This window comes from Peromyscus leucopus, chromosome 1 (genome assembly GCF_004664715.2).
Source record: "Peromyscus leucopus breed LL Stock chromosome 1, UCI_PerLeu_2.1, whole genome shotgun sequence".
NCBI lineage: Eukaryota > Metazoa > Chordata > Mammalia > Rodentia > Cricetidae > Peromyscus > Peromyscus leucopus.
In genome coordinates, this window is record NC_051063.1 from 86,442,350 (window position 1) to 86,453,920 (window position 11,571).

Below are 11,571 nucleotides of genomic sequence, written 5' to 3' on the forward strand. Positions count from 1 at the left end.
AATCCTCATCCGCCCCCCAGCCCCCCCCCAAAAGAAATGTTTGCGAACTTTCTAGGAAGATGCATCATACAGTTCTGCTCCCAGTGACCGAAGAACTTCCGAGTACAGTGACAAGGTCTCAGAGAATGGGAAGAGGTCTGCCGGATGCCTGGAGAATGCAGGTGCTTCATAGATGCTAAGTGTCTGTCCGCAGCTTTAGGGCTGTTTTCTGCTGAGGATTAACAGTGTCTCCCGGATCAGGCTAATGGCTGGGAAGATGTCCCTGAAAGAAATTAAAAATAAGTAGGCAAAAGAAATGTCTTAGAGAAAGATAAAAATGAGTATTTCTTAAACAAGGACTAAATTTTAAAATGTGGAATGGTTCAAGAATTTATATGTCATCCTTACACAGGAGCCGTACTAATCTCTGTCATTGTCCCAATTTTAGAGGCATGCTGCCGAAACCAGAAGCACATACATTTTTCATAGAATTTTATAAAAATGATATTTTTATCAGTTGCTGGGCCTCATCTCTGCGCCATCTTCAAGCTTAGTTGTATTTGTAGCATAGTGCTTTCTTTCTTTTTCTTCTCCCTCCCCTACTCTCTGCCCTCCCACTTCCTCTCTCTTTTAACACAGAGTCACTGTTCCCCGGGCTGGCCTCAGACTCCCGACCTCAAAGGCTCTGGCTCACTCAGCCTCCGGAACAGATGATATAGGACCACAGCACCACACCTGTCTCCTTTTCCTCCCTTTCCCCCTCTTCCTCTTCTGACTCTTCTTTTGATTCCTCCTCTGCCTCCCTCCTCCTCTTCATCATCTTCCTCCTCCTCCTTTTAACTCTTGTGAGGAACATGAAAACTGGAGAAAACATTGCAATGATTTGAGAAATAACTCCAGAATGATGATCTCCAAGTTCTCAGCGACATGACATGGAACGTTCTGGTCCCCAAAAGAGAACTCTTCCTTTGGACATCTCATGTCCCTAGGGCTGGTTACAGCTCACTTCCTCCACTCTTTGCTTATACAGTAGGTAGCTGAGCCCTCCTTCTGCAAGGGTAGGTATTCTACCATGGTCCTGACTTGGTTGTGAGGGACTTTAGCTTTCTAAATCCCAGAATCCTATTTTTCACCTACTGGGGACAAGGCCTGCTCTCTGTTCTACGGGGGAGCCACTGTCCTGAACTAAGGCACATGGAGTGATAAATCAGACAGCTAGTAAGTCTTACAGAGGCCACCGACTGATTACCATTGGTTGCACAGTGATACTCAGCAGTCTCACTCTGTGTGAACCCCTTCATGACTGGCAGCTTCAGCAGTACCCTGTTAGAAATGAAGACCCTCAAGCCATGCCCAGGCCTTCTGAATCATCTTAGGAGAGCAGGCTAGCTGCCATTTTTTACTAATCTACTTGACTCTGTTTGTGACAGAGTCTCTTGTAACTCAGGCTGCTCTCAAATTCACTATGTGGTTGAGGATGACATTGATCTCTTGTCTCTATGTCCCACGTACTGGGGTTACAGGTGTGCCACCATGCCAGGTGTTTATTTGGTGCTGAGGACAGAGCCCAGGGCTTCCTGTATGTGAAGCAGGCACTCTGCCAATCAAGCTGCATGCCTAGTTTTCTCCGACACTGGGGAGCTACTGCCTCAAGCTAATGCATATCAGACCCTGCTTCACACCAGAATCTTCTTGGGAGCACTGAACAATCCTAATGGTCCGTCTTCCTTACCAACCCAACGCTAAGACCCAGGCATCAGTATTGTCGGTAATTCTTGCAAGTCTACCTTAGGACCCACCACCCTGAGCCGCAGTAACAGCATCATCTGAGCACTCAGGAGAAATTCAGAATCCCAGGCCTGGCCCCAGGGCTCAGGCAGACTTCACATTAACCTGGGTGACCTTCCTGAAACACTAAAATGTGAAAATGTTTCGGGTGTGGATCAGAGTCCTAGGGGTATCCACTGAGGTCCCAGGTCCCTGCATCCCAGGTACATAACAGATAAATGGTTAATAATATTCACAGAAACAGAAAAAAAACAGTTTATTAAGAAACAGAAAGGCAGTTGGGGGAGTGGGAGTGGACCAGAGAATGGAAAAGACATATTCACTCAAAAGTTCTGGGCCATGAGGCTCCCCACCCTTTGTAGTCACTTATACGGCACTCCCGAGTCTGTGTAGCTCAGACTTTCTCTCACATGCTCCATCTGTTGCATGTAGTCCACCTAGGGAAGGTTTTGCTAGCTTCTATTAATTGGCTTCTACTACGTATTAATCTTGAAGCTACTCTCTCTAGACCCCACTCACACTCTCTTGACAAAAGCCCTGGCCCAGGCTATAAAAATTCAGTCTGAGATGTGTCTGGAAATTTCTGATGTACAAACTTACGGAAGCCAGCCCAGCCGCCCACGGGTGGTTATTGTTGGGTTTGTGTTATTGTTATTGTCTGATTCTCTGAGGACCTGGCCTTCCTGTCACCACCAATGGATGCCAACAGCTTCAGACAGAAAAGTTCAAGTCCATGAGTGCCTCCAGGGGGCCCTAGAGAGTAAGGCAGCGAGGAGGAAGCCCTTTAATTATAACACTGGGAGTGTGACTCTGGCCGCCATGTTATTAATTACCGCCTGTACTCCCTGGTGGCATCTTCAGAACAAGCTATTTCTCACTCGCCCCACCCTGCCCCACCCTCCAGTTTTCCCTTCGCTCTCTTACTCAACCTTGTTCCAGACTACTACGCAGAGATTTGAAAGTGAAACCAAGGCTGACTCAGAATTGAAACAAAGTTGCACCTGAACGAAGGATTTCCTTCAACACACGGAATGGAATGGGCAAAACATGTGATCGAGGACAGCAGAAACATTATTATTATTTTTTTTAACAGATTTAATTCACTTTTTGTTTTGTTTTGTTTTTGTTTAAAAACCTTTATGTACTGGCCACAGCTGGGGCCTGGGGCCCCTGAACAGAGACACTGGTATGGGTTTTCACAAGATGGTCAGTGAATTCCTGATAAGGGGACTTGGTGAACACAGTCTCTTTCCGGAGGTCGCTGTAGGTCTTAGAGATGGCATCAAAGGTGGCCTTGGCAAAGTTGCCCAGGGTGTCAGTGCGGCCCCTGCTGATGTGTAGCAGTCATCACTATCAGCCGTCATCAGTGCCTTCTTGGGCACAGGAGCAGAGCCCCTGGGGGCAGGGATAAGACACACCAACACAGAGGCACAGAGGCCTATGACTTTGCCTGGAACAGTATGGCTGTCTTAGTTAGCATTTCTATTACTGTGAAGAGACACAATTCTTTTTTTTTTCTTTTTAATGTGCAATGGTGTTTTGCTTGCATGCACTTCTGCATGAGGGTGTCAGATTTTAGAGTTACAGGCAGTTTTAAGCCACCATGTGGGTGCTGGGAATTGAACCTGGCTCCTCTGGAAGAACAGTCAGCGCTCTTAACCTCTGAGCCATCTCTCCATCTCCGACAATTCTTTCTTTAAAGGAAAACATTTAGTTGTGGCTAGCTTATAGTCCATTATCCGTTATCATCATGGCGGATGGCATGCAGGCTGACATTGTGCTGGAGAGTTCTACATCTTGATCCGCAGAGAGCCGAAGCAGTCTGTGTCCACACTGGGCATAGTTTGAGCATAGGAGACCTCAAAGCCCACCCCCACAGCGGCACACATCCTCCAACAAGGCCACACCCACTCCAACGAGGCCACACCTCCTAATAGTGCCACTCCCCCTGGGAGCCATTTTCTTTCAAACCACCACAATGGGGCTTGCCCACTGTGCTCCCCCAGTAGCCTCTCCACACAGGGACAATGGACAGCTTGGCCGAGGTGATGGCTTCTAGGATGGCAGTGGCTACTGATAGGGATTCACAGTACGCCCCCATGGTTGCGCAAGCCCAGCCATTTCCCCGTCAAAACGTCTAGCAGTGACCAGGACCCCGTGGCTTTGCGTAAAGTGCGCAGCGCAACCATGTGATCTACGCGCAGGCGTGGAGTAGCTACATGGGCCTGTGCGCCAAGGCGCGGGCCCAGCCTTTATAAGCCGGCGCCATATTCCCGGCTCCACTCTTTATTCACGTGTGTTTTCACAGGCCTGTCACATCTGTCTCTCTTATCTTAATAAATCTCTAGTTAGTGGATTCTGTCATGTTTTCTGACATTTCCTCAAAGGGTAAGAGCACCGCAAATAACTAACAGCTACCTCCTTGGAGCACTTAACACCAAGACCAGCATGACCATTGTAGTCCCCCAAAGGGACAAAAGTCTTGAACCTGGTCCACTAACCAGCCCTAGTCTGCTTCTGCACTGGCATGATCTTTTGAACGTCATCTTTTAGGGATGTGCCCAGGAAGAAGTCAATAATCTCGGGTTCCTGTATGGGCAGGGAACACAGGTAGATCTCCAGGGCCTTGGTCTTCAAGTCCTTAACCATGCCGACCAGCTTGGTGACAAGGATCCACTCCTTGCCTCAGCTCCTTTACCTCTACAAACCCCATGACCTTGGCCACACCCTCAGCTTCCACCTTGACCATGACCTCCTAAAACTGCTACCTAATCCTCCTCGGTTGCTGCTGCTGCAACCTCCGAATCCTGGGCTTCCTGGTCCTCTGGGCCCTCTTGCTGTCCAGGTGTTATTTGCCATTTGGTGCTTTAAGAAGAGGAGGAGGAGGAGGAGGAGGAGGAGGAGGAGGAGGAGGAGGAGGAAAGAAAGAAGTTTATTGTTCTGGAACTTTTTAACTGATGATCCTTTCATGTTAATTTGGTCTCTAGGCTTAGTTTGTTGTTTTTGCCCTTTGCTTGAAAGTGATGGGGGTGGGATGGGGGAATTCTTGTTTTTTTTTTTTTTTTTTTTCTGTTTTTGTTTTTAAGTGATGGGTTTCTGGTGGTGGTGGTGGTTGGTTGTGTTTTATTTTTGCTTTGAGACAGGGTCTCATGTTGCCCAGGCTGGCCTCAAACTTATTTTTAGCCTCCTGCCTCCACCTGTTTACAAGCATGTGCCACCCCCAACCCCCACGCCCCGTTTGAAAGTGGTAAGTGGTTTTTGTCTCTGAGGGGTCTTTAAGCCTGCATTTACTCCCGTCCCTGGGTACTAGTGTGCAGTCATGATGTGGGGCAGTGGTGTGGAAAGTGGCTAGAGCTGGGGGGCTGAGGACACCTGGGTCACTCAGAGGAAGTCATTTACAGTCTTGGACCTCAGTTTTCTCAAACTGAAAATAAGTGATGTCATTAGGTGTGATGGTGCACACCTGTAACCCTAGCTTTCAAGATGCAGAGGCAGGCAGAATCTAAGTTTGAGTCCAGGCTGGGCTACATAACAAAACTCTTTCTCAAAAGTAAAGCTAAATCTGAGTGAGATGGCTCACATCTGCATTCCCAGTACTCAGAGGACAGAGACTGGAGGATCAAAAGTTCAAATCAGTCTGGAGGTGGTAGCCCATGCACTCTGGAGGCAGAGGCAGGAGGATCTCTGTAGTTCAGTTCGAGGCCAACTTGGTCTAGAGAGCTACTTCCAGGACAGTCAGGACTACACAAAGAATTCCTGTCTCAAAAACAAAAAATTAAAATTCAAAAACAAATTTTTTTTTAATTCAAGATTCTCAGCTGCAGAACAGTTTTAAGGCCAACCCTGGATACATGAAATCCTGTCAAATAAATAAGTGAATAAATACACAAAATAAAGGAGTTTAACCGTTGGAGATTACAAAATTTGTCAAAGGTTTACAGGAGTTTCCCAGGAGCCTATGGGGCTAAGAGAAGCCCTGCACTCATCTTTCTCCCCTTGGTGGCTTCTGAGAGTATGGGTCCATTGTTGCAGATCTCAAGAGAGTGAGACAGACAGACAGGCAGATGATAGATAGACAGACAGATAGATAGATAGATAGATAGATAGATAGATAGATAGATAGATGTTAAAGCTCTTTCTGAACTTTCCTTTGGGACTTCCCAATTTATAAATTTGGGGAACTAATGCCCCCTCTTTTTTTCCCCTGCAGAATTTGGATTCAAGAGAAAACACTCCTGAGGCCATAGCTTACCTGAAGCCAATTCTGTAATGACCAATGACGATAACCCAGGGCTCCTTCAAAATCTAGTTCTATCCATTCTGTGAATCTACTACATGGTTGTACAGGTGTAGCTATGCCTCTCTTGAATATGTGTGTGTGTGTATACCTTGCCACATTGCTCGTGGCTTACCAGTATCTTTTCATCTTGCTTCCTCTGTCTCTGGCTGGTGACTCCTCACTCAGCCTTCCTCTTCCCAGAATTCTCCTCTCTCTCTTTGTCCCACCTATACTTCTTGCCTGGCTGATGGCCAATCAGCACTTTATTTATTAACCAATCAGAGCAACACATTCACAGCATACAGAGTGATATCCACAGCACTTCCCCTTATGATATAGAAATATAGGGTATAGATATAATAGGATGAAAGGGTAGGTTGATGAACCTACTTTTAAAGAGCAACACATTCACAGCATACAGAAAGACATCCCCAGCAAGGCAGTGTCAACTAGGATAATCACTCTGGGTCATGGTGCTTTTATCAGTGCAGTGGTAATGAATAATAGCACCTACCCATTATGGAAGACTGGCTCCCACATTTTACCCCAGGGTACTCTTGAGGAGTGAGGGATAAGAGATTTAGATAGAAGAATAGAGGCGAGAGAAAAAGGACAGAGACACAGGATAGCCTCAGGAGGGCCTGGGTCCTTATCCACAGGCCCCTTCTGTCTCTTCTAAGGGGCTATTTATAGGAATGCCAAGGGGTGAAGCAAAAGACCTCCCCCCAGCACAGCCAAGGGCAGACCCTTTCCAATCAACTGGTAACCATGCACATGGTCAAGCCATCCTCTAATGCAGCTCTGCTGGGTAAAGCAAGCTCAGATCTCACTAGGAAACCTTTGTGGGCCTCCACACCCCATCAAAACTATGACAAGATGAGCTCCCTGTCTGTCAAGAGATGTGGATCAAACAAGATCCAGGTGATGGTTCAAGTTTATAAACCTAGAGCTTGGGAGATAGAGGCAGGTGTATTTCTGTGAATTTGGGGCTAGCTTGGTCTACATAACTAGTTCTAGCCAGGCTATGTAGTGGGGCTCTGTTTAAAAACAAACAAAAAAGCAGCTGGACCCAGACTCAGAAAACAAGTAAACAAAAGGAACAGAGAAACACATACCAGTAGATGCTTGTCTTTGTGTGTTCTGCTATAGCATGATGTTGTAGACTGGGATAGGTTGGGGGCTTACAAACAACAGAAGTTCATTTCCCAGAGTTCTAGAGTCTAGAAAGCCCAACATCAAGACGCCAGTAGATTCAGAGTCTGAGGAGGGCTCGCTCCTACAACTTTCATACCCAAGTTCTCCCTCTATCTCCTTCTCTGCTTCCTGCTCTGTGGAGGTTTGAAGAGTTGCAGACATGCTCTCACCACTGTGAACTCTGCTGTGCCTTCTCTGCTGTGAAAGATCGTGACTGCTCAGACTGTAAGCCCATGCAAATCTCTCCTCCATTTTTCCTGTCATGTTTTCTGTCACAGAGTGGGAAGAGCAGCGACAGGTGTGAGGCCTGATCCTCTTCATAAAGACTCAGTTCTCATGACCTGATCACTGCTGCCTCCACCTCTCAAGTGCTAGGATTACAGGGGTGCACCACCACTCCAGGGGTTATCCAGTGCTTAGGAGTGAACCAGGGCTTCCTGTATGTTAGGCAAGCACTCTGCAAACTGAACTACATCTCCAATGCCCAAAAACCTTGCCTCCTAAAACAGTGGTTCTCAAACTATGGGTCATGACCCCCCTGGGTTTGGTGGTTAAAAGATCCTTTCACAGGGCTTGCATATCAGATATTTACATTATGATTCATAACAGTAGCAAAATTACAGTTATGAAGTAGTAACAAAATAATTTTATGGGGGCTGGAGAGATGGCTCAGCACTGAAGAGCACTGGCTGCTCTTCCAGAGGACCCAGGTTCAATTCCCAGCACCCACATGGCAGCTCACAACTGTCTGTGACTCTAGTTCCAGGGAATCTGGCATCTGCACACAAACACACATACAGACAAAACACCAATGCACATAACATAAAAATATATAAATCTTAAGAAAAACAATAATTGTAGGGGTAGGGGTCACCACAACACGAGGAACTATATTAAGGGTCGCAGCATCAGGAAGGTTGAGAACCACTGTTCTAAAACATCATCCTGGGAGCCCATTTTCAACAGATGAGGCAAAAAGAGGAGGCATGTTCGGACCCTACTGTGGCTCCATGGATACTATTGACCTTAACTGACGTTGTCAAGTCCTGGGAGTAGGGGTGCTTCTGATTAGAAGCACTTGGTGGCCTAACTTCTAAGTTGCAGTTTGGGTTCTAAAAGCTTGACCTCAGGCTTGGTTTTCCCATAGAGACAGCAGCCACTGGCTCCTTTCCCCAGGGAAGATCTGGAAACACCTATACAGGCTCTAGAGTGGCCTAAATATTACATAACTGCCAGCCAGAGGAGGCACCTGCTGGAGGAGCACAGCAGACACGGCAGCGCCTGGTTTCTCTTTTAAACAGCTGAGGCTTTCCTCCTGGGAAAGAGACTCTGCAGCAGGATTAATTAGAAGACCACGAAGCCACCAAGGAACGAGTGCTCCTGCTTGGACGGATGGGGGGCTAGAGATGTTTAAGGACTTTAAAGATGGATGATCCTGAGGTTTTTCAATTCATTGAGCTGCACGTGCTCAGCCCCCCCCCCCCCCTATAACTGCTCATTTCCTGGAGCCAATCCTCTCAAAAGTACTTTCACTTTCATCTTTAGAAGTGTCATCTCTAGGGCCAGGTCGGCGGCTCAGAGGGTGAAGGTGTTGGCCGCCAATTCAAACAACCTGAATTCCGTTCAATGTCCACACCCTGGAAGGAGAGAACTGACTGCCACACATGCATGAGCATGCGCACCCCTCCGCATACGATAAATAAGTAAACATACCAGCTTTAGGCTAACAACTCTCAAATGTGTGTCTTCAGGTCACGTTCTTATATAAACAGCTCCCAGCTTACTGTCTCTATAGATATCTCATCCACGTGGTTATGGTCTGGATGTGGGCTGTCCCCGATAGACGCATGTATTTGAACGCTTGGTCCCTAACTGCTGGTGCTGTTCTGAGAGATGTGAAATGGAGTCCCAAGTGGAGGTCAGCCAAGTTGCCAAATTCTTCAAAGGACTCCATGGAGAAGCCAATCCCTATCCACGTTTACTTGTCAGAAGGTCCGTGTTGTGAGGACATGAACTCAGAAGATGACAGGCTAGGGGTGTATATAGCTCAGCAGTAGAGCACTTGTCTGGGGTGCACAAAAGGAGGAAGGATCTGAGTGGGGAGGAGGTAGAGGGGGGGAACACACACAAAGCTCCAGGCCAGCGAAGCTCTTTGAAAGACAGCGCTCTTTACTACAAAGAATTCCAGGGGGCCTGGGGAGACGGCTCAGTGGGTAAGAGCAATTGCTGCATAAGTGAGAAGACCCGAATTTAAATACACAGAACCACAAACAAAGCTGGGCATGGCCATGCTATACCTGTAACCCCAGTGCTGCAGGAGATGGTGACGGATAACTGAGGCTTACAGGCCATCAGCCTAGTTCCAAGTTCAACGAAAGACCCTATCTTAAAGAAATAAGGTGGAGGGTGATACAGACTACCCAATATCCTCTTTTGATCTCTACACTTGTGTGAACTTGTGTGCATACGCCCCCCCCCCCACTTTTTTTTTTTTTAAGAAGACATTCAAGGTCTGGGAACAGAGTTCTGTCTATAAAATGCTTGAAGCACAATGAGGATCTGAGTTCAGATGTGAAGAACCCACATAAACGCCTAATGTGGGTGTCAGTGTTCCTAACCCTAACACAGGCAGATGGTAATGGGGGACAGAGAGACATGGTGACACCTGGAGTTCGCTGGCCAGGCAGTCTAGTCAGCCATCAACCTGGGGTCAGTGAGAGACCTCGTCTCAAAAGATGAGAAGGAAAGCTCGGGTGGCAGACACCTAACATCCACCTCAGTCCTCTGTATGCAATCATACACACATGTACATACATAAACGCACACATGAAGAAGTCTGGTGTGAATGTTCACAATACCCTTGTTCCTCTGGAATGCTGGGGGCTCTCTGCAGCTGAATGCATGAGAAAGCTCCACCACTGCCCATATGTTTTTGTGAACGAACCATGTCTGTCTTTGTAGCCCTCCCGGGAAAGATGATTTCCCCTCGCAGGTGCTCAGATAACTGGTGAGGGATGTCAAAGAGACAGAGACAGGACACAGTGGAGGTAGAAGTTTCTGGGTCAGTTTCTGTTTCAACCATCTTTTTAAAAATTTTCTCCAGCTTTCTCATTTATCAGACTCTGATGCTCTTGGAGACCTTGGGCAGGGTACTTTTTATTTCCCTGAACCCCAGTTGTTTCCTCATCAGGAAACCTGAGGATTTCTTGCTCTAGGTTCCTTATATTCCAGCTCCAAATAAATTACTTGATGATCCATCCATCATCTCTCCCATCGCGTAACAGGCACCAGGGTTTGAAGAAATAAATCAGAAAATAAAGGTAAGACTGGTTCTTAGCATAAGCATTTCCCCGCTCTGTTCAAAACATCAGCATCCATTTGTAACAGTGGTCTCCGAATTCCATTTCTTGGAATGTAGCCCCATAAGATATGAAAGTAGGACTCCTAGTTCAAAAGAAGTTGGGGAACCTGTCAGGTGCCTGTGTGTATCTCTTTCCTCTGTATTGAAACATTCCTTTCTGGAAGCAGCACAATGTCTATTATTCTTATAATACCACTGTCCCCAAGCATTCACCTAACAGCCTATGATCAAAAGATGACCAAAGCAGAGTTTAAAAGTTTTAAAGATTACAAGCAAAATAAGTGCACTTGTCACTCTGAATCTGTAAGTGTTTGACTCCAAACTTGTGTACAGTCAAATCCCTGTACACAGGGATGCTGGGTTTGCATGTAGCCTGTGGCAGTTGACTAAGTAAGAGAAGACAAGGGTCGGGTTAACTGATGGTCCTGCACGTTATGCAGTCACCACCCAGAAAGCTGACAGATGCAGCATTAGAACCCCTTTTGGGGACCACCCTGAAGGACAGTGGTAAAAGGAAATCTTCACAGTAGGCAGAATTTTGGGCAGAACATATGATTCTACATTTTGCTCATCCCAAGGCAAACTAGCCGTATTTTACAGGCTCAGTTCCCAGTGTTCTGTGTATCTATATATCTGTGTGTGTTGGTGGTGGTGGTGGTGGTGGTATTTTACTCTTTTATGGGGGGCCCACCACCCAGCTCCCAAATAAATCACACATGGAGGCTTATTATTACTTATGAATTCCCGGCCTTAGCTTGGCTTAGTTTCAAGCCAGCTCTCCTTAACTTATCCCAGCTACCTTTTGCCTCTGGGCTTTTCCCTTTATCTTACTTCTGTAAATCTTACTCTTACTCTGCGGCTTGCTGTGTAGCTGTGTAGCTGGCCCCTGGAATCCTCCTCCTTCTCTGGCTCCTAGATCTTAGATCTTTCCTCCCAGTTTTCTCCTTCTATATATACTCTCTGCTTGCCC

General features: G+C 46.8%; 1 non-coding gene and 1 pseudogene across 1 annotated transcript; both read right to left on the minus strand.

Moving 5' to 3' along the window:
* Positions 1 to 346: 346 nt before the first annotated feature.
* LOC114692243 lies at positions 347 to 452 on the minus strand. The gene has a single exon (XR_003734372.1). It is a non-coding gene; the product is annotated as a U6 spliceosomal RNA (small nuclear RNA).
* Positions 453 to 2,904: 2,452 nt separating this feature from the next.
* Positions 2,905 to 4,626, minus strand: LOC119087606 (annotated as a pseudogene).
* Between the last annotated feature and the right edge of the window lie 6,945 nt (positions 4,627 to 11,571).